Source organism: Triticum dicoccoides, chromosome 2A (genome assembly GCF_002162155.2).
Source record: "Triticum dicoccoides isolate Atlit2015 ecotype Zavitan chromosome 2A, WEW_v2.0, whole genome shotgun sequence".
Classification (NCBI taxonomy): domain Eukaryota; kingdom Viridiplantae; phylum Streptophyta; class Magnoliopsida; order Poales; family Poaceae; genus Triticum; species Triticum dicoccoides.
The window spans coordinates 274548474-274574271 of NC_041382.1; the positions used below are offsets into that span (position 1 = coordinate 274548474).

The following is a 25798-nucleotide window of genomic DNA, read 5'->3' on the forward strand; positions in this document are numbered from 1 at the left end:
CGATTGATGGTCATTTTTTTGTTAATACAACTATTGATATCCAACACACGCGCGCTCATTATTGCTCTCCATGTTTCGATCTACATTTATGGCATTCCCGCCCTCACTCTCAACAAAAGTATTTCTCACACACAACCTCGTTGTGCCCTCCATGACAAACGCTCCCTCTCTCTTAAGAAACATGTGATGCCTTTGTAAAACACCTTCACCATGCGCGCACACACAAAGTCTATGTAGGCCACTCTCTCGATAACTATCTCCCTCCATCCCTCACCACAGCTTCGCCGCATGATATCTTGGTGTATCGTCTTTAACATTCGAGTGTACGCTATGCCACACTCCCTCGACCTCTCCACTGGTACGCGTCGGTGCCATACAAATGGTGTTTAACCCCTTTCCGCGACGGCATTTGGGACTGTCGCCAAGTGAGTGTGGGTGATAGGGTGTCCTTACCACACGCCACATAAACCATCGGGGGTATGGAGTAATGATGCAGAGGCCTTCCAAAATGTAATTATGTGCGATGCAACAAACACTAAATTCTTTTGCAGTGTGGTATCGGTGATTAAATGTTTCTAATGACGCAGTGAAACCATATGGTCTGTCGTAATGAACCATTTGGGAAACAGTATGTAAGGCACATTGGCCAACATATGAACTGTGTGCGATTTGTGCCCCACCACACACGAGTTTCCTGCGTAACCCGTCTGCCATGAAAGACTCCATCGCACACATTTCCCAACAATTATCGTCTGCAATAATATTCTATCACAAACGGTTCAGGAGCCCCTTCGCACAAATACAAGTGTTGCAGACCGTTTGTGATTTGTTGGGTATCACCGAGGTTGCCGCAAGAGTGACATGTGTTTTTCATTTGGGATCCCACACATTTTTTGAAAAAATTATTACTGGGATTGTATTTTACATTGGGCACGGTTTACTCGGAGTTCTCGTGTGCAATAACGCGATATCACAAACGGTTCCGGAGACCCTACGCACATGTAGTAGCGCTGCAAATCGTTTGCGATCTTTTGTGTATCACCGACGGTTACGCTACGATTGATGTATGCTTTACGATTTGGATCGCATACACTCATTTAGTTGAACCGTGTGCGTAGCAATTGCCACGTTAAAGCAAAAATATCCCATTTTGAATCGGCTTGCAAAAAGCAAATTCGCCAAAATATTCAATTGACCAAATAAACAAAAATATCCCATTATGAATCGGCACGCAAAAAGCAAATTCATCACAATATTCAATTGAAAAAATAAAAAAAATCCCATTTTGAATCGGCATGCAAAAAGGAAATTTGCCACAATATTCATTTGGACAAAGAGTGTCCACAGGAAGAACATTCATCATATTTCGCAACAATTACAATTGAACATATAGTAGATAAATTCCAATGATTTGTCCACACATATATGCCTTACATAATTAATCATAGTGTACGAAATACGAAGACCTCATCAGATGGAAAACAATGGATCCATGCGTGTGTGTGTGTGTGTGTGTGTGTGTGTATATATATATATATATATATATATGTTTAGCGGCCAACTCTTACTCAATGTTGCAGGAGAAGGCATGCTAAACTCTTCATTATCACCAGTGGGATTGATGTAGTGATTAAGGAAGAAGTTGCTGATAAATCTACGAACCATCAGAAATTCACCAACCGGGAGCGGTCCAGGGGTCCTCAATTTTAAGATGAGCTGCAGTATTTTTAAGATCAGAATGTGCCATATGAGTGGAGTAGAAGATATTAAGTAAGATAGACTTACTGGTACTAATTCGCGAGGATCGTCATAACTATCAGCAGATTTGCAAATGGAGATCATGTGTCCGCAAACATAGTATCCACAAAGGTTGGTCCCTGCTTGTTGCTGAGGATACTGAAATTGTTTGTACAGAATTAGTCATGTATTTGTACTGTTAGGAACAATCTAACCTGTGTTAGATGTATTATTTATTTCTTTGGAAAAATAGAAAGAGGTTTATTTAGAAGCTTGAACATTTGACTAGCGTAAGAAAAGGTATTTGCAGACTGTTGGATAAATTTTCCAAAAATAACGGATTTCGGTGTGTCACCAGAGAAACGATCTTGTGCTGCAGAGGTAGTTCCCTCTTGAACAAGTTCCCTGGTTTATTTTTCCACAATGCGAGCACACTGCAAATGAAGATGAATTTTCAGAACATCAATTACTGAACCAGATATGAATGCAAATTAATTTCAACATCACAGAATTCAATACCTATCCATGAATGGCTAAAGATGCGTCAGATCCTGAGAGTTTGTTGACTCTCTGAGAATCGATGTAGTAAACTATGTTCTTGTTTGTAACAATGAATACCAATATCCAATGATTGCTACATATAAAGAAAGCTACGAATTATGTCGAAATCCGAAAGACTATGAGTGTATGCGTGGTTGTTTACTTGACTTACTGTTCATGATATGGCCAGAGAAATGATTGTGCATGAGACATGTTTTCGGAGAAACGGACGACCATGTTAACGGCCCAGTCCCGTAGGTCCTTACCATGTATTGTTGTGCCATTTGCTAATTCAGGATCTACTAAATACACACTCTCCCTTTTTCTTCTCTAGGCGTTCAATCCCCTTAGAGGAATAAAATGCAGTTAGCTGTATCATTTACAGCCTTGTATGGAGAAGTTGATCCGAGTTTGTTAAGTACTTACAAAATCAGGCATCTAACAAGAGTGGCATCGAGCTCGTTGAAGCTGAAGAAGAGATGTAAATACTCGATACTCACATTGTTGGAACCAGCATCGTGTCGGAAATGATATCTGTTGTAGTGGACTAGAAAACCATAATGACCTTCTGACATTAGATCCATGCAATATTCATGTAACTCACGGCAACTGGAGCTGCACTCATCAAAGTATTCGCCAACAAGAAATGGCTGGCCATGGACGTAATAGCGTTCTTGAAGTACGTCTGCTTTACTTTTAGCAAGCAACAAATGTACTTCTTCATCGTCCATGCAGTCAGAAATAATGTTACACCCCGATTCGAACAAGCTGTTGTTAATTTGGTTCTGCGCAATGAGTGCTTTAAGTAAGAGGCAATCGTTTTCTTTCCTCTTCACTTTCCCGCTGCGCTTCCTCGGGGGTGTATCCTTTTTGGTCACTTACATCTTGGTACTTGAAGCATTTCTGGCGGAACGTCTGGTTGCCTACAAGGTAGACTGTCGGGAAGGCAGTGAAGCTTGGACGGACTGCTTAGAAGATGGTCTATCTATGCTGGACTGTCGAGCTAGCGGTGCTGCTGTGACGGACTGTTGGGTTGTAGGAGCAAAGGCACCAGACTGCTAACCATGCGTTGAAGCTATGCCTGGTTTCTATGAAGGTGGTGCCAACTTGTCGCTTGCTGAGGAGGTTGTGCCAATGCGTTGGTTGGCTGAACAGGAAGTGTTGACGCATTGGTATGCTGATCATGCGACTGCGGACCGACAAAATGATGAGCAGTCTGTTCTGGACCTACAGACTGCTTAGCAGGCGGTTCTGAAGCATCAGACTGCTTAGCAGTCCGTTCCACCAAGTTGGTCTACTGAGCATGTGCTACAGCTGGGTCTCCCCCCGTTGCTTCAGCGGCCGGCATCTGAACCGGTGGTGCGTCTTCAGCAGTTGTAGGCCTTGCCACTGGCTGCTTTGGGGCAGAGGATGACATGGCATGTATGCCACAAAGTTGGGCTGGCTGATCATAGGTTGATGCATCAGCCCACGAGAGCTGCTGTGGCAAGGAGAGCGTCACCGGTTGAGGGGCGACAATGGTCGCTCTTGGCGGGGCTTCAGGAATCTCATCGATGAACACTATTTCCTTTCATGGCCACTGGATGTGATGTAATAGTGTTTCTCCTAAGGTCCTTTGCTCATTGAAGTCTCCTAGGATATTCTGCAGGGCAAATTGATTGAATCTAGGCTTTACTTCACTCACGTAGCACTTCACACAGCCCGACTTCAATGGCACATTGTCCAACAAGAGGCCATCTTCCAAGAAGGGTGGGCAAACCCAAGCTGTTGCACATTTTAATGTACCTTCATAATGTGTAAGCACGCCCTTCAGTCTGTCTTTCATTCCAGGTAGATCAGATATAGCATCATCACGAGCAGCTGCAGTCTTAGTGTTGTTGGGGTCACCTGATGCACAACTACTCTTGTGTAGTGTTGTCGCGCAATATAGTATCCTCCATGCCCATCTCCCCTCCCATCAGCTGGCTATCTATAAGTGTTAGAGTCTTCTGCATCATCATTGACTCCTCAACATCCTTTCGAACAGCTGGAAAAATCTCCTTCCTCAACCTTTCATTCTGCTTCATTTCACTCCTCGCTTTTTTCATGCTGAGCCTCTCTTCTTTGCTGAGTGTGAAAGCCCTCTTGTGCGGGACATTAACACATATACCCCTTGCACGGCCAGGGGGCTCTTTTGTTTCCACAGCAATGGACAGAATGTCACATGGCCCTGAGTTCCCGTAGAACCTTCCAGGGATCTTGGAAGCCTCTAACATCACTTGATACAGTTCGGTGCCACGTGAGTTTTCAAAGTAATAAGTTCCGTCATCAATCCTCTTTGCACATGCCTGCAAATAGTCTCTGATGCGTTGGCCCCTGATTTCACTAAAGGCCGGATTCCCACCCGCCGCTACTGCTTCTTTTTCCTCCTCGTCCCATATTAGTTTCATGTCGTAGTATCCTGCCACACCCATACAGTGGGGGTGTATGTTCTTCTTCTGAAGTTCCGATTGCTTGAAACTCTTCTCAGCAAACTCTTTAGTTGCCCTGACCCTTTTAAATTCTGCATGTCTGCCTTCGTAATTTGGGGGTATGCGGGGATTGGGTCCTCGCCGTCACTCAAGTACTTCTTGTACAGCACATGCTTCCAGTTTCTCCAAGCATCCCCAGCCTTCTTCAATGCAGCGTGTTCCACCTGCATTCTCCACTGCTCTAGAACATTGAAGTGATCAATGATCTCCCGGACTATCCTTCGCCGTGTTTCTGTGTTAGCCTTCCGAAACCTCAGGAGATTAATGTTGAGCCTTGCCCTGCCAACAAATCCACACACACTGCTGAACCACGTGCGTGCTTTATCTAGTTTACTTGGAGCCCAAGACTTTAAATCAATCTTGGTTACTTCATATACACCTTTAGGCTGGTGTGTGGGCTTCCTTGGAGCGTTCCTCCATGCCCTGACTGGAAGGGTAATTGTTGTAGCTCTATCCCGTTCAAGATTACTTGATCCCTCACAATCTGCTGAAGACCTAGGGTTGTCCGAATCATATGAAGATACATCGCCTGAAGCATGAGTGATGTCGCTGCTACTCGACATCTATAGAGAACACATGCGAAACTCAGGAAAGGAGGATAAGCATAAAACTAACAACTTGGTATCATGTTTTCTAAACATGCCATGCAATAATTTAGAAAATGTATGCCTAATTTGTTAAGTATGTGGGACTCGGGGCCCGTGATCTGTAAATAGGCAGTAACTTATTGGAACAAATACAGCTTATATGTAGTAACTGTAACATCCCAATTTTTCAATTTGGATGTTATACATAGGTCATCATATGCATATCATATTTTATTTGTATTTTGGCTGTGATCCTAGAAATCTTAAGCAGCTCAAGAACCTAAGGAGAGAGTTGGAAGTTTCACAAATTTTCTTATTTGATTTTTTTAAAATTTGAAAAGAGGATAAATTCCATCTTAATATTTTTTTCTCTCCAATTATTTCCAATAACAAGAATAAATGAGAGAAGATAAAATGACTTCTTCAATAAGAAAGGAATATTGAAGAAGAAAATTTTAAAATCAAATTATTATTTTATTTGCTATTTTATTTAAATTAGAGAAAATATGCATTTTCAAAATTTTCATTTTAGGCCAGAAAAATGTTCATCTTGTCATAAATATTAGGTTTGGACGGTGAAAATTGTTTCTGGTATTTTTAGAATTTTTTATATTTTATTAGGATTTTTTTCTTCGGGCGAAATTTATTTTTAAAAAAATCTTCTTCGCCCGACTGGGCTGAAGGCCCAGCCGAGCCGGTCCTAGCCCACCGCGCCACCACCTCGCCCCGACCGACTCCGGGCAGAGTCCGGCCAGCGCACCCGATCCACCGCCGAGTCCGGGGAGGACTCCACCTCCCGCGACCCCCTCCCCAAGCCGAGTCGGCCCACTCTTTATATAGCCACCCCACCACCTCCCCTCCTCCTCATCGCCACCACCGCACCGCAACCGCCCCAAGCCCGAGCCGCCGCCACCGCCTCGCCCGACGCCGCCATCGAGCGGACCCCGTCGCTGGTTTTTTTCAAATGACCAGTAAAAACCAAACCGCCGCCATTTTTTTCCGGTTTATTAGCTTAGATCGGTTTTTAATTTAGTTCGTTAATTAACGAACGTTCATCGGTTAGTTTATTTGATAGAACGAACTCGTTCATTTAGTTCTGTTAGCGGACGTTCGTCCGACATATTTTTTCTTTTTCTGTTTATTTCGACCAGGGACCTATCCGTGAATACTTTTATCACAGATTAGTCCCTGATCTTCACTTACATGCTCCAGTGCACCAAAATGGCTAGAAAAAATGTACATGTTTCCTTGGGGTGCATGTTTAGGTCCCATGGAATGAATGTGAACGAATTCAACCGTCTCGCCGTCCTGGCTAGGCCACAAACATTGCGAATCTCGGTTTATAAATGTCTGCAAATACATAACTCACCAGGAAATCATGAAACTTGGCATGGTGTCACTACATGGTACATATAATTGGCCAATTTGGGCGAAGCTATATTACAAGCCTTTTACAAACCGGAGCATGTCGCAATCCTCGTGGCTTCGGTAGGGAAACATGCCCCTCGTGTGGGCGAAACGATAATCGATGCCTATTCTCGCCTTGAACTTTGTTTTCTACAAGCAACAAAGAATAACAGGATTGTCACGCTGAAATTTGAAACTGTTCAAGGTTCGTTTGGCCATTGTATATATAGGACTAATTACTAAGTGTTCTATGCATTTAATGTAGTTCATAATTCAAATTTGAACTACAACCACATGCTCCAGTGAAGCAAAATGCATGGGAAATCGTACATGTGTCATTGGGTGCATGTTTAGGTCTCGTTTAAGGAATGAGAATGAATTACAAACTTGTCATCGTCCTGAAACAATGAGAATCTTGGTTCTTAAATCCCAGTAAATCAAAAAAGTCACCCAAAAAACATGAAACTTGGCATGGTTTCATGACATGGCACATATATGCCGTGGTTAAAAATAGTCCTGTTTGAGAAGAGGTGCACACATTAGTAGCCAACAAAGTCCTTTTTGAAACAAAAAGATGACACGTTAATATCGTAAATGGTTGTAGTATATTAACTGTGTCGAAATTTAACCATACTCGGTGGCGTGCGTGCAACTGTTTGATTAGACGGGACGAGCGCGAGAAGTCCGCCGTGCAGGCTCGACGGGACGCGTGCAAGAAGTCCGCCGCACAGGCTCGACGGGACGCTTGCATCCTGTCCACCTCACAGGCTCGACGGGACACGTGCGAGAAGCAAGGCCGCCCATGCTCACTGGGAAGCGATCTCATTGACCTCCATGCACTAGCCACTGCCCGCCTTGCTCACAACTTCTCCATTAATGGGTTAATTAAAGCACCTAGACAGAGGGTGTTTGCTTGTGATCCCATGGCATCATTTGCTTTCTTTGTGTTTTGAACTCGTATTCCGCCCTAATTTAAATTGCCACATAGGGCAATGGATAATACCGCCACAAATAAAATGGCAACGGATAATACGATGACAAATTTACAATGGCATAGATAATAGTTGTCTTACATATTTCGGATAATTTAAAATGCCACATGTGGCAAAGCCCGGAAGACACGGGGGCAAGAAGAAGGAAATTGCAGACAACGATCTGGGTCGCTACTATCTCTACTCGTCGATGGATCACCGGGCGGCGAAATACTCCAGCTCCTTTTTCAATTCCTCACGACTTTGCTTGAAAGCAGCCACAGATTCTTCCACCTCCTGCTCGCGCTTGATCCGGAGCTTCCTCAAGCCACCCATCAGTTCCTGAACGACCATTTTCAGCGTCATCTCTGAGGCATTGCTTTTCTCATGCAGTATCTTCCAGCCGGCGGCCTCCTCCTCCTCCTTCTCGACAACCACGACTTGCTCGACGAGACCGGTCACCTTGTCAACAGAGGCATCACTGATCTTGAGAAGCTTCATCAAGCCGTCAACCAGCTCCTGCTGCATAGTGACGCCAGTGAGAATGTCGTCATTGCCGGTGAAGGACTTCAGGAACACCGGCTCATCACGATGGCCGACGCCGCAAATGCGCTAGTGAGAGCCCTCGCGTGCCCATGAGAGCTCGTTCAAGGGCTCCGCGGCGCGCCGGTACATCCCTGCCGTGGCTGCGGCTTCACGGCAGGACCTCTCTAGTGCTTCCACGGCCTTGGTCTTTGCTGCCTGGTTATATGTCCACCCTAAACTCCTCCTACTAGTCATGGCGGAACGAATTGACAGAAAAAAACAGTTTTGTGGGTGATGAGGAGAGGAACAGTGAAGTAATTTTCGAGTGGGTAGTTTTTATAGCCCGGTGCTATGTGTGAACACATATTAGTTTGATAGGTGTGAACAGATTTGCAATTACTTATTGCGTTGTAATCAGCAATATGACGAGAAACAAGGTCAAAATTTATTGATGGTAGAAGGTTGACCACGTGGTTGCTCGCCGTTGAGGCAGCCGCGGCGCGCTCCGCTCTGGCGTCCCAGCGCGTGCTCTGCTCGCTGTTGGGGACAAGTTACAATGGCAAAGGTTAATAATTCTTAATAATTGTCTTTCATATTCAGGATAATTTAAAATGCCAAATGCGGCAAGGGCCAGAACACTCACGACCTACATATGATTACAATTATAATAAAATATAAGCTCTGAGCTGGCGGCCTTCCGACGATGGTCTTCTCGGACTCCATGATCAGCATAGCACCCTTGCGGCCGTTCACTCCGAGTGTCCCGACCCGCCTCCGCCTACGGAGCTGCTGGCACTGATGGGTGGCTCTTGGGGCTGCCGGGCCTCTTCCAGAAGAGCTTGACAGCGTGCAATCACGCGCATGACAGCTCCGCGGAAACCCCTCCATTTCCATGCCTCTGGCCTGGTAGCAAATTCCATCGATCACCTGCATCCTCAAGATAACACTTGGCGATGTTCTACTTCGTTGGGGACGTCAGCTCCGCCAATGATGCGCTCGAGCCTAGCCACCACATCATCGGGATCGAGGTTGACACGGCCGCCATGGGCAATGATGAAGCCGTGGGCTGCCTTTATCTTGATTGGATCGCAAAGGTCCTCTGCCCATTCCTTGCGTAACGTCAGGCTCTCAATGAGCACTGGTGACGGCGGTTCTTCGGTGGGTCGTCGATCATGCCGCTGAGCAGCTCTGGATCTTTTGCACGATGGATGGCAAACTGCTCATCACACCTCCTCTACAATATGTCGATTGTGCTCCCAAGGACTGTGACACCGATATCGCTGCCGATGGGCCATGGTGCCTGCACCGGCCAATGAAGCTCTTGCTCCCCGACCTGCTCCGGCTCGTTCTCCTCGCCGATGATGTAACGCAGGTAGGCGTCGACGTCGAAGCTTTGGTTGTTGCTTGGCATGCTTGGAATAACTAATGGTAGATGGGTGAGGACTAGATCTTCGCAGAGTGTCGCGGTGGTGCGTTGCCGCCTAGGTTATATGCAGCAAGCCGTTAGCTGGTGGCAGGAAACCGGTGAGGGAATAGGTGTGGATTTTACAATTCACCCATGTGGAGCGTGGGAAGCATTCGCTGGAGCGCGGGAATACTAAGTGGAGCACACACACAACCCAAATACCGTATCCGGTGCCACGTGTTATTTATCACACAAGTGTTAACATAAGGAAATGCATGTGTAACTTACTAATCATCGCACACGAGTACTCGAAGACTCATCGTGTGCGATACACCTAGCTACCGCAAGCAACTAGTTTGCATTTTTCAAAGTTTTTTGTACAAACAGACTCACACACGAACTAACTGTATTAACCGTCTGTGTTCTAAATTCTCATCGCAAACAGTTCATCTGAGTCGTCTGTTTTGTACGTATCACACATATCTTGTTAATTTGAAGCGTTTCTATTGCGTTCGCTAATCGAAAATAGTTCGTCCGAGTGAACCGTATGCCCTATATCACACACACCTTGATCTGGCTAACCGTTTATGTTGCACTCCCTAATAGCAAACAGTTGATCGGAGCGAACTGTATGCCGTATATCGCACACACATTGATATGGCTACCAATTTCTGTTGCTCTGCCTCATCGCAAACAGTTCGAACAGGTTTGCCATGTGCCCTACATCGCCCTACATCGCACACGCAACTAAAATCTGAACCATGTTTGATGCGTCCTCCATCGCAAATGCTTTGCACCTTTTTGATGGTTATTTTACACCATTGTTTGTGATTATGGCATCACACACAGTTTCGTCGAAGGGTGTCTGATCTAGTGTCGCGTTAGCAGCATCCTGCAGTAGTGATATGTAGTACTTTATTTATTGTCATGCATGAAACATAGTAGCATAGCATTTATTATGATACAGTTTCATGATATGATACTTAACCCTCTCTTTCTTCATTTAATTCAATGACAGCTCATCAAAATTGCCTAGTTGGCATGCATGATACTATCTAGGATACCCCCTTACTATCAGCCTAGCGAAGAAGGTGTACAGATCTTTTGTGCGTTGCTTTGTGATTTTTCATCTGTTTGTTCGAGAAGATGGGAGAAGTTTCAAACATTTCGGCCGCGAGGTGCGGCCACTGGCATAGGCCTAGTTGGCATTTTAATTACAGAAAATTCAGATGGAGTTCGGACATCATCAAAATCGATGTGTGCCTGTGGCGTGCTCTCACGACCCCATGGAAAAAAATTGGTAAAGTTGGGCACAAGTTTTGATGATTGCTCCTTCCAAACCGGAGCATCTCACGTGAAGGATCATAGTTTCCAAAAGGAGATGTGTCAATTCAAACTCTTGTGGCCGGTGAATTCATCGTTTGGCCTCATAAAAATTTCCACGGTACACAATCACCATTATACCATGGGTTTCATTTTCTGGTGCATTTCAGGTATTGCTAGCTATATTTAAGACACTTTTTAAATTAACGTGCATTTTGTGCATAAAAATAAAATTACAACCGGAACTACATGTGTTGTCAAAAGGGATGAGGATCGCCGTTCGATCTGGGAGCATCCAACGATGCAGACATACGATCCATGGGGTTTGGGTTCTGGCCAATCAGAAAGCACGACTCACATCATGGGCGGGGTTTGGTCGGCACACGGCTTTCATCAACGAACCGTGTGCTATTCGCAAACTAGGTTGCATATTTTTGTTCACACATACTGTAGTGAGATCCATTGAGTGTGCTACCTCTATGATATAATAATAATAATAACAAAAAATAGTTCATATTCATTGCCTGAGCTGACAGCATATCAAGGTCAACATATTAACGGTTCTTACATCAACAGAAAACCGAGCATAACTCACAAATTTAGTACACGTGACAGTTCTAAATTGAACGAATTAAGTAGTAGGGTGGGCCTAAAGACTAGTCTTACATCTTAATTCCCATGTACATGGGGGAACTGGGATCATTACGTTGGTCCCGAATGAACTTGGGTTTTATGATGATTTTATGCTTCTCCGTTACACGGGTGCATCATCCCTTGTCTGGCAACTTATCAAATTCATCGTACTCGTCCTCATCAGCAACATCATCGACACATAGTAGCCTTCTCTTCCCATGCATCACTGCATGGCGGTTCTTATGCAAGGGGTCTTCCACAAAGAAAATCTGGGTAGCATCGCTGGCAAGAATGAATGGGTCCGCGTGATATGACATTGTTGTCCTGTTAACACTGGTCTTCCTGTACTCATCAATCCTTACTTGACCAAGAGGGATCCATGCACACCTGAATAATTCCACCTTAACTTTCACATGGTCAAGCTCCCAAATCTCTTTGATGGTTCCATATTATACCCTTTTATCAGCTTCATTTACAGTCATGCATTCTATTCAAACAGAGCTGGTCTGATATGAGGTTTTCTGATCATGTTCCTCAGTGTAGAAGTGTATCATTTATGTCATATGCTTGGTACGTCAACACCGTAGATGATGGCTTTTATGCCAACTACGTAGCAATGTCATTGATGGATCCCTGTGCCAAACGATTCTTCAACCATTCAGCGTAGTTCTTAGTGTGCTCCTTCATCTCCACACCTCATGAAGGCACCATTGGTAATAAGCTTTGGCGTATCTCCGCCAAGTGTTCTTCGGCATAAGCGCTAAGAACTGGGCTGTTAAGCAGTACCGTCAAATGGGCTTTCTCTGCCAATTCTCCAGGTGCAGCCATTTGCATGCCAGCAAGGACCGACTTACCTTTCAGCCTTCCCTCGTGGCGAGAGAGGGGAAAACCGATAGGTCTTTATTTCATGTATTCGGTGCAAAACTCAACCACCTCCTCCGCAGTATAACCTTGTAGGATGCTTGCCTCTGGATGGTTTCGGTTTCGACAAAAGCGCTTCAGTACTTCCATGAACCGCTCGAAGGGATACATGTTGTGAAGAAACACAGGACCACAATACTTTATCTCGTCGACAAGGTGCACAGTGAGATGGACCATGACATCTAAGAATGACGGTGGGAAAAACATCTCTTGGTTGGGCAATGTTCTAGCAATATCATCTTGCATATGATCCTACTCTTCAGGATCAACAACTTTCTGCCATAGTTGGTTGAAGAAATCATGGATGTCAGTGAGTGTGTTTCTTATATCTTTCTCCATCATATTCCTGATGATCACTAGGAGGATTTGTGTCAACATTACATGGAAATCATGTGACTTCATGCGTCCCAACATCATTTTACCTGAGCTCACATCCATGAGACTTCTGATGTTTGCGCATTAGGAAGAGGGTGTCTTAACTGACAACAAATAGGTGAAGAACTGTGTTGCTTTTGTACTGAAATTGTAACTCTAGCGAGCTTTGATGAATTTGTCATCATCTTCTGCTTCACTCTTGCGGTTTGATTGATCAGCAAGCATATCGAGGCGTGAACCGTCACCATCCTTTCTTTTACCTTTAATCTTGAGCAGAGAACAAAGGAGGCTTTCACATACATTCTTATCTATGTGCATGGCATCGATGCAGTGACGTACACATAGAATCTCCCAGTAAGGTAATTTCCAGAACACCGTTTTTCTTCTTAAACACTTGACCCTTGGGTGTTTGTTTCACCGTCAAAGGGTGGTTCTTGCCAAGAACAACATTAATTTTTTTAGCCATGTTGTGGACCACCTCCCCTACATAGGGTCTTGGGCCCACACCTGCCTTTGCCGTACCATCAAATTTGGCTTTCATATTTCAGCATGGGTGAGTTTTCCGTAAGAACCTATGATGACGCAAATACACGGTTTTGTGCGAGTTGCGAAGTCTTCTGCTAGCTATCCTATCCATGCATGTGACACACCCTACATCTCCCTTTGTTTTCTGCCCTGATGTGTTATCTAATGCCGGCATATCTTGAATGGTGTGCACCAGCATCGCATGTAGATCGAAAATCTCCTTTCTGTAAGCATCATAACATTTTACAGCAGGCGCATCTATCCACACTGTCCGCAGTTCTTCTACCAGTAGCTGAAAGTAAATGTCCATGCCATTTCCAGGTTGCTTCGGGCCTTGGATAATCATTGACATCATAATGTATTTTTTCTTCATAAACAACCAAGGAGCTAGGTTATATATGCACAGAAGAACTAGCCATGTCTATGATTGGTGCTCATATCGCCAAAAGGATTCATCCCGTCAGTACACTCCCCGAGCCTTATACTTCTAGGATCCTTGGCAAATTTTTCAAACTTGTTGTCGATTAATTCCCACTGAGCCCCATCTTTTGGGTGCCTCATAAACTTATCCTCAATTCGCTCATCATCATGCCACCGCAACCTCATTGCCTCTCTAGGGTTTGCAAACAAACGCCTCAACCTTGGAATTAAAGGCAAGTACCAAACAACCTTGAACGAGATTCCTGTCTTGATCTCGTCGTCCAATTTGTACCTGTCCTTTGCTCTCTTGCGCGTGTATCATGCATGCCTGCATGTGGGACATGCACGCAAATCTTTGTACTCACCACGGTACAATATACAATCATTCACACAAGCGTGTATCTTCTATACTTCAAGTTCGAATGGGCAAACAATTTTCTTTGCTTCATTCGTGCTTCTGAGGATCACATTATCTTCCAGAAGAATTTCTTGGAAAAGACCTAACATCTCTGTGAAGCCCTTGTTTGATAGACCGTTTGCTGCTTTAAATATGAGAAGCGCCAGGGTGGCACTCAACTTGGAATATTTCTTTTTGCAACCTGAATACAATTCTTTCTTGGAGTCCACCTCAATGGTTGGCAGATCCTTGTACCCAATCATATCCTTTTTTGGGCCCTTGAAATCTACAATCATGGCAAAAAAAATCTGGCATATCAAGATCGTCGTCATCTGCATCGACGTCTTGGTTTTCTAGTGGGCGTTTTGGCTTTCCAGTGTTCAATTGGTAGATTGACGCCTGCCCCGATGTTAGATTTAACATCCATGTGACACTAATCGGGGTTTGGCATCTCGCTGCCCTGGGTATCTTCATCCATGACCTCCTCTTAACCATGTCTGGTCCAATGTGTATATCCATCATGAATCCCCTAGAGACTAAGTGCAACTGGACATCTGCAACTTCATGTGACTCTGTATTGGAACAATTAGTACATGGACACAGGATGTAATCCGCATCACCAATTCTCCTCTTTGTACTTTCAGCCAAATTCATGAACTCTGTCATGCCACTGATAAATTTTGCAGTTTTCTGATTCTTCATCCATCGAGATTGTTCCATCTGCACCACCCGGATGGCAATTAAAAACAAAACAACAACATTAATACACGGATTAACTGCTGCTCAAAGATGTGTGCACAAATCACAAGGTTTTATTTTCATAATTACTAAGGGCGCTCCATGTTGTTATCTAGACGTGCAATGACAAAAATTAATGACCAGTCAATTTACACACAGAGTACTAGTAAAACACTACCCTTAGGAATTGAATACCTTAATTAACACTACTAGGGAAAACTTTATATACAGAATCTTAGCAGCAGCGCGGCACAAAAAGAAGCACTACTGCTAATTAGCAGTAGCGCGGTTAAGAAAAGCATGCTGTTGATGCCAATTTAGCAGTAGCGCGTGAGGGCTAAACCGTGCTGCTACAAAAATTGACTGACAGTAACCAACAACCTAAGTTTAGCAGCAGCACAGTGTCATGATGCACGCTACTGCTAATGCAATAGTAGTAGCGCGCTTTTTACTCACGTCGCTGCTACTAATTTTGAAATTGTCCCCACGGTTGGCCCCATTTAGCAGTAGCGCCTGTGAGACAAGCGCGCTGCTGCTACGCCCTTAGTAGTAGCACGTTTTTCCTCCCACGCTACTCCTAAGACGCAGCACCCCACCAACTTTTTCCACCCGTCCTTCCCTCCCCCATCTCCTCTCCTCCCTTTCCCCTACCTCCCACATCCTCCCTCTCTCACTCTTCTTCTTCCTCAATACTTCTCCCCCATTACTCTCCCTCTTCTACCTACCTTTCTCTCTCTTCATTACTCCTAGCTAACTACACCACCTCCATTAATGCATCTCCTTTCTCTTTTTCCTCCCCCCTCCACTAGTTGAAGTTGACTCCTCCCAAATTAGCTAGCTAGGTAGATGTAGCATTTAGTTAAGTGACCTATTTGCCCCCTAACTAGATCTATCTTTCTCAAGAAGAGCTTTGTGCACTTTTGATCTCCCTACGTCATCTCCACCGTGTGCTCGATCTCGAGATAGAGGTGATTAAAATTTCATGCTTTTGCAAAATGGAAATATGTGTATGTGTGTGTGATATGATAATTGGGCAATATGATGGAAATTGTGTGTGTGGCATGAGTTGACGCCAAATTGTGCTTTTGAGTTGCTTATCTTTTGCCGAAATGTCAATTTATTTCTGTTTCGACAAATTGCGGGCAAACTCTAGATCTATATGTCCTATTTTTAGGGAAGGTCATGCCGAATTTTGTATTACTTTGATGCATGCACGTTTTTTATAATCAATTTGTTTATTATTACCATGCAGACGTTCATGATGGTCAGTGGAACGATGGTGGACAAGTGGTTGCGGTCGGCGGTGCAGGACACGAAAGAAAATAACCGGACAGAGGTTTTATGTCCGTGTCGAAAATGCAAAGGAATAGTTTGGCTCGACCCCTATGACGATGGTCGTGTCGAAGCGCACCTGCTCATGACTTGTTTCATGGATGACTATGCTCGGTGGATAATTGAAGATGAGGATGACGATGTTGAGGACGACGACGGGGCAGGTAATGACGACACGGGGCAAGATGAAGAGATGATCAATAATGGCGGCGGGGAAGAGGCCGGACATGGCGGCAGAGAAGGGGCCGAACATGGCGGCGGAGAGAACGTGGATTCCATGCAGCAGAGTTTGTTGGTACTAAGTTCAATCGTGCGGGACCCTCATGTTCAAGCATTGCTTCACAAGGAGACGAGTACTGAGAGAGCTGCTTCTAGAGAGGAGGCTAAGCTGGAGCAACTGGTGGTAGACTCGAACACTCCATTGTATGATGGTTGCAATCCTGAGGTGACCCGCTTGAGTTTCACACTCCAACTCCTCAAGACGAAGGCTAAAAACCAATGGATTGACACTAGCCTCGATGAGCATCTCAAGTACCTAAAGGATGTTCTTCCCGCAGGGAATCTATGTCCTACTAGTGTTGATGAGGCCAAGAAGATCATGTGCCCTCTTGATCTGCCGCACGTTAGATACCATGCATGCATCAACGATTGCATAATTTATCGGAAGGAGCACACGGAAAAAACAAGCTGTCCAGTGTGCAATGCTTCTTGATACAAGAAGGCCGGGAAGAAATGTCCCCACAAAGTTGTATGGTACTTACCGATCACTCCCCGTCTCCAGTGGTATTTCGTAGATCCCAAGGAAGCAAAGCTAATGCGCCCGCACGCGGAGAGGAAGAAACCCAACGATGGAGATGATCCGAAGCTGAGACACGTCAAGGCTCGAAGCCAGTGGAGAGCATTGAACAACTTCTATCGGTATTTCAAATGTGATGCAAGGAACATCGTGCTCGGCGCGTGTACCAATGGCATGAGTCCGTTTGGAAACCAGAACACCAACCATAGCACATGGCCCGTGTTTGTATGGATGTACTATCTCCCCCTGGTTGTGCATGAAGTCGAAGTACATTCACATGAGCATGCTTATTCAAGGGCCGAAACAACCAGGAAATAATATTTATTTGTATCTCGGGCTACTTCAAGAGGAGTTAGACACGTTATGGAAAACACCGGCCAAGACATGGGACGCCAGCAAAGGCGAGTATTTCTACATGAAAGCCGCGCTGATCATGACGGTGCACGACTATCTCGAGTACGATTATGTTGCAGCCAGGTGTGCCATGGATATTGCGGATGCACGCGCCGCATGGATGATACTACGTCTCAGCAGGTAACGTCAAGGAAAGATGGCGGGTCTGGGAAAATCGTGTACATGGAGCATCGAAGATGGCTCGAACAGGACGACCCATGGAGAAACCGTGGAGATCTATTCAATGGTCACGATGAGCATCGAGGACACATAGAGGAAGGCTAAAAACTGGAAGGAGTGCCCCGTGTCGGGAAAGACGATGAAAAAGGCGCTAGAGCCGCTGCTGAAGGTATGGAAGATGATGTCTGTGTTCTGGGACTTGGAGTACTGGCACAAACTCGATACACCTCATTGCCTTGATCAAATGCATATCTGTAAGAATGTCCTTGAGAGCTTGCTCGCGACACTGATGAACATGCCAGATAAGACCAAGGATGGGCCGAAGGAAAGAAAAGACTTGCAAGATTTGAATATCAGGGAAGATCTGCACATGCCGCCCCGTAAAAAGTCAGACAAGACAGAGACGGAGACAGAGGCGTGGGAGAAGAAGGGCAATAAAATAAAGAAAGAGGATTATTGCCCCCCATTCTTGCTTCACCTTAAGTCAGGCTGAGATCGATCAATTCTTTAAGTGCCTTACCGGAGTCAAAGTTAGTTCTGGTTACTGTGGCAAGATAAGCAGATATCTAGACACGGACAAGAAAAGGTTCAGCGGGATGAAGTCCCATGCCTGTCATGTGATGATGACGTAGATACTACCTGTTGCCTTTAGAGGGATAATGGACAAGCACGTCCGTGACACGCTTATTGGTCTCTGCAACTTTTTTGACGTCATCTCTCGAAAGTCGATCAGTGTGAAGCAGTTCGGAAGGCTGCAGGAAGAGATCGTTGTGATACTGAATGAGCTTGAGATGTACATCCCGCCTGCGTTCTTTGACGTGATGGTGCATCTGTGTGTCCATATTGTGGACGACATAATAGACATGGGGCCGTCATTTCTGCACAACATGATGCCATTAGAGAGGATGAATGGGACCATCAAAGGATTCATTTGTAACATGTCCCATCCGGATGGAAGCATCGTCCAGGGCTATCTGACACAAGAGTGCATCTCTTTCAGTGAGAATTTTCTATATGGCACAAACCAGCCACCTAGTGTTAGTGGTGGTTTGCCCGTTAACAAGAACGATGGGAGGCTCGAAGGAGAAGGTCACTCCAACGGTCGCAGGGAACTGCACGTGGCACACTTTGATCGACGCAGCGACTTTGACAGAGCAAACTTGGTAGTGCTACAACACCTAGACGAGGTAGATCCTTTCGTGGCACTGCACAAAGAAATTATTGCAAAGAAGTATCATGACCGGGGGTATGCAGGACGGACGCCGAAGTTACTAGAGAGCACAACTCCACTTTCCTGCATTGGTTCAAAGAGCATATTATTGCTAATCCCCTGGAGGAGGGCTCTAAGGATGGATTGCTCATATACGCCTTAACACATGGCCCCTCGCCCAACCTCGTAACCTATCATGCATACGATATCAATGGATACACGTTCTACACAGAGGCCAAAGATATGGATAATGATGATCAGAACTCATGCGTGACGATGGAATGCATGACCGACAGTGACAACGGCGCAACTGAAAGATTTTACAGAAGGGTTGAGGAGATCTGGGTGCTTGACTACTCTGGACTGCACAACACGACGATGTTCCGTGTCAGAGGGGCTAAGAATGTCGAAAGAGAAAACCAGAATTTCACTACCATGACTATACCCGACGACAAGAGCGCTACTCTGAACACTATCACAAGAAACGAGCAATGGGTACATGCTAAGCATGTGACACCATGCTTCTTCATAACCGACCCCCGCTGTAACACCCCGAGACCGTTGTGCCAGGTGTCCTCCATTTATTCGCTGTTGTTGCCTTGTCATTCGCTTGCGTGTTGCATCTTGCCATGTCATCATCTGCATTGCATCTGCATGTTTTCAAAACTTGCATCCGTCCCGGTCTCCTCGTTCCGTCCGTTGTCCGTTCTGAGCCCAGACTCACTTGCACACGCCCGCGGCATGTCCGAAATATTATTTTATAAGTGGCCGAAAAATGTTCTCGGAATGGGTTGATAGTTGGCATGTGGTGTTGTTATGTTGTAGGTAGGCCGCCTGCCAAGTTTCATCGCATTCAGAGTTCGTTTGATAGCCCAACGAATAACTATAGCGGCAGTATAGCCGGGCACATGTCGGACGTTTTCGGTCTCCAAAAACAGTCGCCGGGTCTCTCTCTCTTCTCTTCTCTCAGCTTGAGTCCTTCTGCACAGCCCACAAGTTTCAACCGACCTCTTGCGCGCGTCCGAGAGTTGTCCCGAACCCGACCCGGACTGTCGTCACCGGTTGATCCGGATCATCCCCAAACATCTACAAAACATCACCGTTTTCTCATTTGGATTCCCTACCTATTTTATTCTCGTCCGTCGGTTTTCGATCCGATGATCCAAATCCCTCTCCTTTAATCCTTTTGCTATATATATCAGACAAAACCCTAAAAACTAGGTCGCTTGTCCCCCTCAGCCGCCGCCGCCACACTCAAATCCCACCTCGGGATCCTCTCAAATCCCCTTTCTCCTTGTTTTCTTCCTCCACCCAATCCCGAAGGCGCAACCACCTCTCTCCAAGATCCTCTCGGCCTCTACCTACCAGTCCATCCAGCCATCCACCGGCCAGCCGCCCCTGGTCTCCCTCGCCTCCCGTGCCTCTGCTCATCGCGAGCCAACCAGAGCCTCCTCTGCTCGATCCCGAGGGGATCACGAGCAGCGCGTTCCACCGACGACCGAACAAGCAGGCCCCGTGCCCCCTCCGCCCCCGTCCGTCGCCCCACCCTCGTCCGTCGCCCCGCCTCAAGTCCGCCGACGCCAAGCGCCGCCCTGACCTTCCTGCGGCCACTTCTCCTCCCCTGCTCCTCCACGCGGTGCCGACCGACGACCAAGATGAACGGGAACCCCACCGGGGCTCCTTCTCTACGCCCTCTCCTGGAGCCACCCGCTACTGCTGCTCTTCTTCGAGGCGCAAGTCCCGCCGCGGCTGCTGCTCTACTCCTGCCTCCAGGGAGCTCCCACGCAGATCCTCGCCGTCGTTCCGCGTCGGATCCGGCCGGGGGCCGCTGGATCTCGCCGCCTTCGCCATGAACCCGTCCATCCCCGACCTCCTGTGCGCGCCGCCGCGGCCTCTGCATCATCTGCATCGAGCAAGTGGTCGCCTGCTCGAGCCTCTGCCTCGCTCGCCCGTGTTGACGTCGTCCCAGTGCGCGTGGACCGGTCAACTCCGTCCCCTGGGCCGGCCCTTCTCCTCCTCTTCTTCCAGCCATGCCTTGGCCCGATGTGAGAAACTCCTCCAGCCTGATCCTATTCGGCCCGATAGCTCAGATTCGGTCCGTATATATTTTTTTGCTGTGCGCTGCGATTTTCCTAATTGTTCAGAAAACTGCAGTTTTACAGACTGACCCCTCAGCTCCATGCATATTGTAACTCTCAAACCATTCATCACATGTAAATAACTTATATATGGAAAATGCTTAAAATTGTGTCTAGTTTCATAATATGCAACTTTCATCTATGTTTAAAATGTTTAAAATGTTGTTTGGTTAAATTTGCTCCTATGCCATGTTAAAATGATTTATTTCATAACTAAATAACCGTAACTCAGAATTTAATAAACTTTATATGTAACTGGGGTGGAAAAATGCCTAGTTTAACATGGTGGCTTTACTTTGCATGTTTAATAACTCTAAAATTATGTTTATGGCAGAACAGTACCAAACCTTAAAACATGCACATGAGGAGTTTCCGGACTTGTTGTTTGCCGTTCTGGCCTCATTTAAACTTGCCTAGATAGGTAGTTTTCATTTGCTTCACCCTCTTGCCATGTTTAACAACATTTAATATTGTTGAGTTCATAAACGAGATCAAACTAAATAAGTCATGTGGTGTTCTGTCAATATGCAACTCGTTGCATATTGAGCTCCACTTAATTTGTAGAATTGCTCGTGCATTTTGCCATGCCATGCCTCATTAAACCGGACATGCATCATACTTGGTTATGCATCATGCCATGATTATGTGGTGGTTGTTTACTATGTTATTTGCTCTTTTCCGGTGTTGCTTCTTCGGGTTGGTTCCGATAACGTCGCGTTTGTGAGGATCCGTTCGACTACGTCTGTTTGTCTTCTTCATGGACTCGTTCTTCTTCCTTGCGGGATTTCAGGCAAGATGACCATACCCTTGAAATCACTTCTATCTTTGCTTGCTAGTTGCTCGCTCTTTTGCTATGCCTATGCTACGATACCTACCACTTGCTTATCGTGCCTCCCATATTGTTGAACTAAGACTCTAACCCACCTTATCCTAGCAAACCGTTGTTTGGCTATGTTACCACTTTGCTCAGCCCCTCTTATAGCGTTGTTAGTTGCAGGTGAAGATTGAAGTTTGTTCCTTGTTGGAACATGGAGATGTTGTTCCTTGTTGGAACATGTTTACTTGTTGGGATATCACAATATCTCTTATTTAATTAATGCATCTATATACTTGGTAAAGGGTGGAAGGCTCGGCCTTATGCCTGGTGTTTTGTTCCACTCTTGCCGCCCTAGTTTCCGTCATATCGGTGTTATGTTCCCGGATTTTGTGTTCCTTACGCGGTTGGGTATAATGGGAACCCCTTGACAGTTCGCCTTGAATAAAACTCCTCCAGCAAGGCCCAACATTGGTTTTACCATTCGCCACCTAGCCTTTTCTTTCCCTTGAGTCGGCCGGCTCAAGGATCATATTTATTTAAACCCCCGGGCCAGTGCTCCTCTGAGTGTTGGTCCAACTTGTCAGCCGCCGGTGGCCACCAGGGGCAACTCTGGGCTGGCCTACCGGAAGTTTGGACGATCCGGTGTGCCCTGAGAACGAGATATGTGCAGCTCCTATCGGGATTTGTCGGCACATTCGGGTGGCTTTGCTGGTCTTATTTTACCATTGTCGAAATGTCTTGTAACCGGGATTCTGAGTCTGATCGGGTCTTCCCGCTAGAAGGAATATCCTTCATTGACCGTGAGAGCTTGTCATGGGCTAAGTTGGGACACCCCTGCAGGGATTTGAACTTTCGAAAGCCGTGCCCGCGGTTATGGGCAGATGGGAATTTGTTAATGTCCGGTTGTAGAAAACCCGAAGTTGACCTTAATTAAAATACATCAACCGCATGCGTAACCGTGATGGTCTCTTTCCGGGGGAGTCCAGGAAGTGAACACGGTGTTGGAGTTATGCTTGACGTAGGTTGTTCTAGGATCACTTATTGATCATAGTTGTTCGACCGTGCTTTTGCCTTCTCTTCTCGCTCTCATTTGCGTATGTTAGCCACCATATATGCTAATCGCTTGCTGCAGCTCCACCTCATACCTTTACCTTACCCATAAGCTTAAATAATCTTGATTGCGAGGGTGCGAGATTGTTGAGTCCCCGTGACTCACAAATACTTCCAAACCAGCTTGCAGGTGCCGATGAGTCCGTGCAGATGACACAACCAAGCTCAGGAGGAGCTCGATGAAGATCTTGTCCTTTGTGTTGTTTCATTCTAGTTGATCAGTAGTGGAGCCCAGTTGGGGTCGATCGGGGATCTGTGTAGCATTTGGGGTAGTCTTCTTTTATTTTGGTTCCGTAGTCGGACCTTGATTGTATATGGTTGATGTAATGCTTTATTCATGTAATTGTGTGAAGTGGCGATTGTAAGCCAACTATGTACCTCTTTCCCTTATGTATTACATGGGTTGTGTGAAGATTACCTCACTTGCGACATTGCTTTCAATGCGGTTATGCCTCTAAGTCGTGCTTCGACACGTGGAAGATATAGCTGCATCGAGGGCGTTACAAGTTGGTAATCAGAGCCTTCCCCGACCTTAGGAGCCCCACTGCTTGATCGAATTAGCTGACGAGTTGAGTCTAGAAAAAAATGTTTTGAGTCATTTAGGATTATATATATCGGAGAGTTTAGTAATTCTTTTTACTCCTCAGTCCCTTCGTCGCTCTGGTAAGGCATCCTGACGTAGAGTTTTGACTCTTCTCTTCTCAAATTTCACTAAAAAAATTTTAGGATCACGCGGGTATCTTGGAATCGTTCCGATGGTTTTGTGACGAGAACATTGTTCTTGGTGCCTCCTGTCATTTAGGGGTTGTGGCAGTGTCCCGGGGAGTTGAGCTCCGAGGTGTTGTCGTCACAATTTTATCATTGCAGTTCTGGAATACCTGAGTTTAGTTTTGCCGACATTGAAAATCTCTTTTATGCAGTTGTTGGTGAGATAACCTCGACGCCACCAAGTACTGGGGCGGGAGTTGGGGAGTGTTGCCATAACTCGCATAATAGATGCTTTTCGAAGGTTGAGGTAGACGATTTCCGAAGGTTTCTTGGTTATGTGTTGAAGGATGGATACAGCTGGATGTAGGATTTGTTAGTTTGGGTGAGATATTATGCTTCCCCTGTATCCCCAACACCTGATTGCTTAACCGGAAAATTTCAGGAGTTTATAAGTGGGAATTCAAGTAGCTCTTAGGATATCTTTCTGACAGATGTATGATACGAAATTGGGGTTCGACGTCTAGTGGTCCGCCTATTCACGGTTGGTTTTACAGTGGTCTCGTTGTGTCTTAAAGAGTCCTTGGCTATGCCGACTCGGGGACACTTCGTATGTCATGTGCACTGCCTTGTACATGATGGTGCTGTACGATCGAGCCCGTGTAGGCCCCACCACGAAAACTTCGGACGAAATCTCTATCATATGTTTGTTCCGGCTTATTTTCGCAAGCCAATCCTTTGTTTTGTTTTGAGTTGTGGTATTCGAGTTGCTTCGAAGTCAAATGTTGATTCCATACTTTTCCTAAGCGGTGTTCTCATACTCCTATGTGAATACTAATCCTTCTTGATAATCGAGATTGTCATGTAAATCCTTTTCAACCGGTGTTGTTTCTTTTCAATTGGATATGATCATTTCAACATTCGCAAGATAACTCAAGTCTTCTCAACGGTGTTTGTTTCATCCGTCTCCAAGTTGCCTTTGTTTTTCCTGCCCACCCACCCTTTTTCTTCAAGGACTTAGATTTCTTATTCAAGTATCCTTTTATTGATGGGAAGTCTCTCCATTCTTTTCCGTCCATTTTCTTATCCAGTGATTCTCAAGAAGATGCTAACGGAGCTTCTAGTTCATCATTGTTCGTTCTCTTTTATCTGATGAATTCAATTCAAGCTTTGTCAATTATATCCTTTCCTCGTTGCAAATACCTTCTCATGCTGGTGCACCTCATATTCAGTCATTTCTCGCTATTCAATTGTTCCGGAGTGCTCAAGATATCTCGAAGATTCGTGTTTCCACTCTGCATTCGTTCAAGATCTCTCGAGGATGTTCTCTCATTCAAGCCTTTTAATTCAACCGGTGCAACCTCTCTTTTAAATCATTTCCACGGTGTTTCTTTTGAGTGGGCCCTAACCCACAGGTCTTTTCCCAGGATCTTACCTGACTCTTTTCTTTTCCCGGAGCTACCCTCAAATTTTTCTCAAAGTTTGACGTAAGAATGAATTATCATCAGTCAAATGTTTTTCTCCAAGAACTTTCAAATTCTTTTCATCGTTGGTTCAACCTTTCTATTTATCATTTCGGAGTATCTCAACAATTCACGGTGGTGTTTCTCGTCGTAATTCTCAGATTATGAAGACCGAAGAAGAATTTTCTCTCAATCTTGCTCCATTCTCTTCAAGATTCATGGTGCTAGCTTGTTGCCATCCTTGCATAATTGTTTTGATTATGAGAACTTTTCATCCATCTGGAGCATTTCATGAGTTGTTTTCTCTTTTCTTTTCCCCTGAGCCCATCATCTAAGATTTATTCATTCCAGCTTTCAGCTATCATACTCTCAATCTTACTAGTGCATCATTCAATATTCTCTAATCAGTTCGTGATCCCTTCGTTAACTTGTATCTAAACTCTCTCATGTATCTTCGTTCATTTGCTAATTCTTACCGGTGATTACTTTTATGTATCCCTTTTACTTCGTTTATTTTAATGCTTATGGTGGTTCGTTTAAGATTTCTCTTTCTTCGTTATCATATCAATTCTTTGATCTTTCCAATTCTACCGGTGGATTGTTGAAGACCTTCTCAAGTGTGCGCTATATCTATCTTAAT

General features: G+C 45.3%; 1 long non-coding RNA gene across 1 annotated transcript in view; it reads left to right on the forward strand.

Moving 5' to 3' along the window:
- Positions 1 to 2001, forward strand: part of LOC119359331 — a 5438-nt gene extending 3437 nt beyond the window's left edge. The window contains exon 4 of the long non-coding RNA XR_005172470.1: positions 1581 to 2001. This is a non-coding gene — a long non-coding RNA (uncharacterized LOC119359331). The remainder of the gene's footprint in view (positions 1 to 1580) is intronic.
- The last annotated feature ends 23797 nt before the right edge of the window (positions 2002 to 25798 follow it).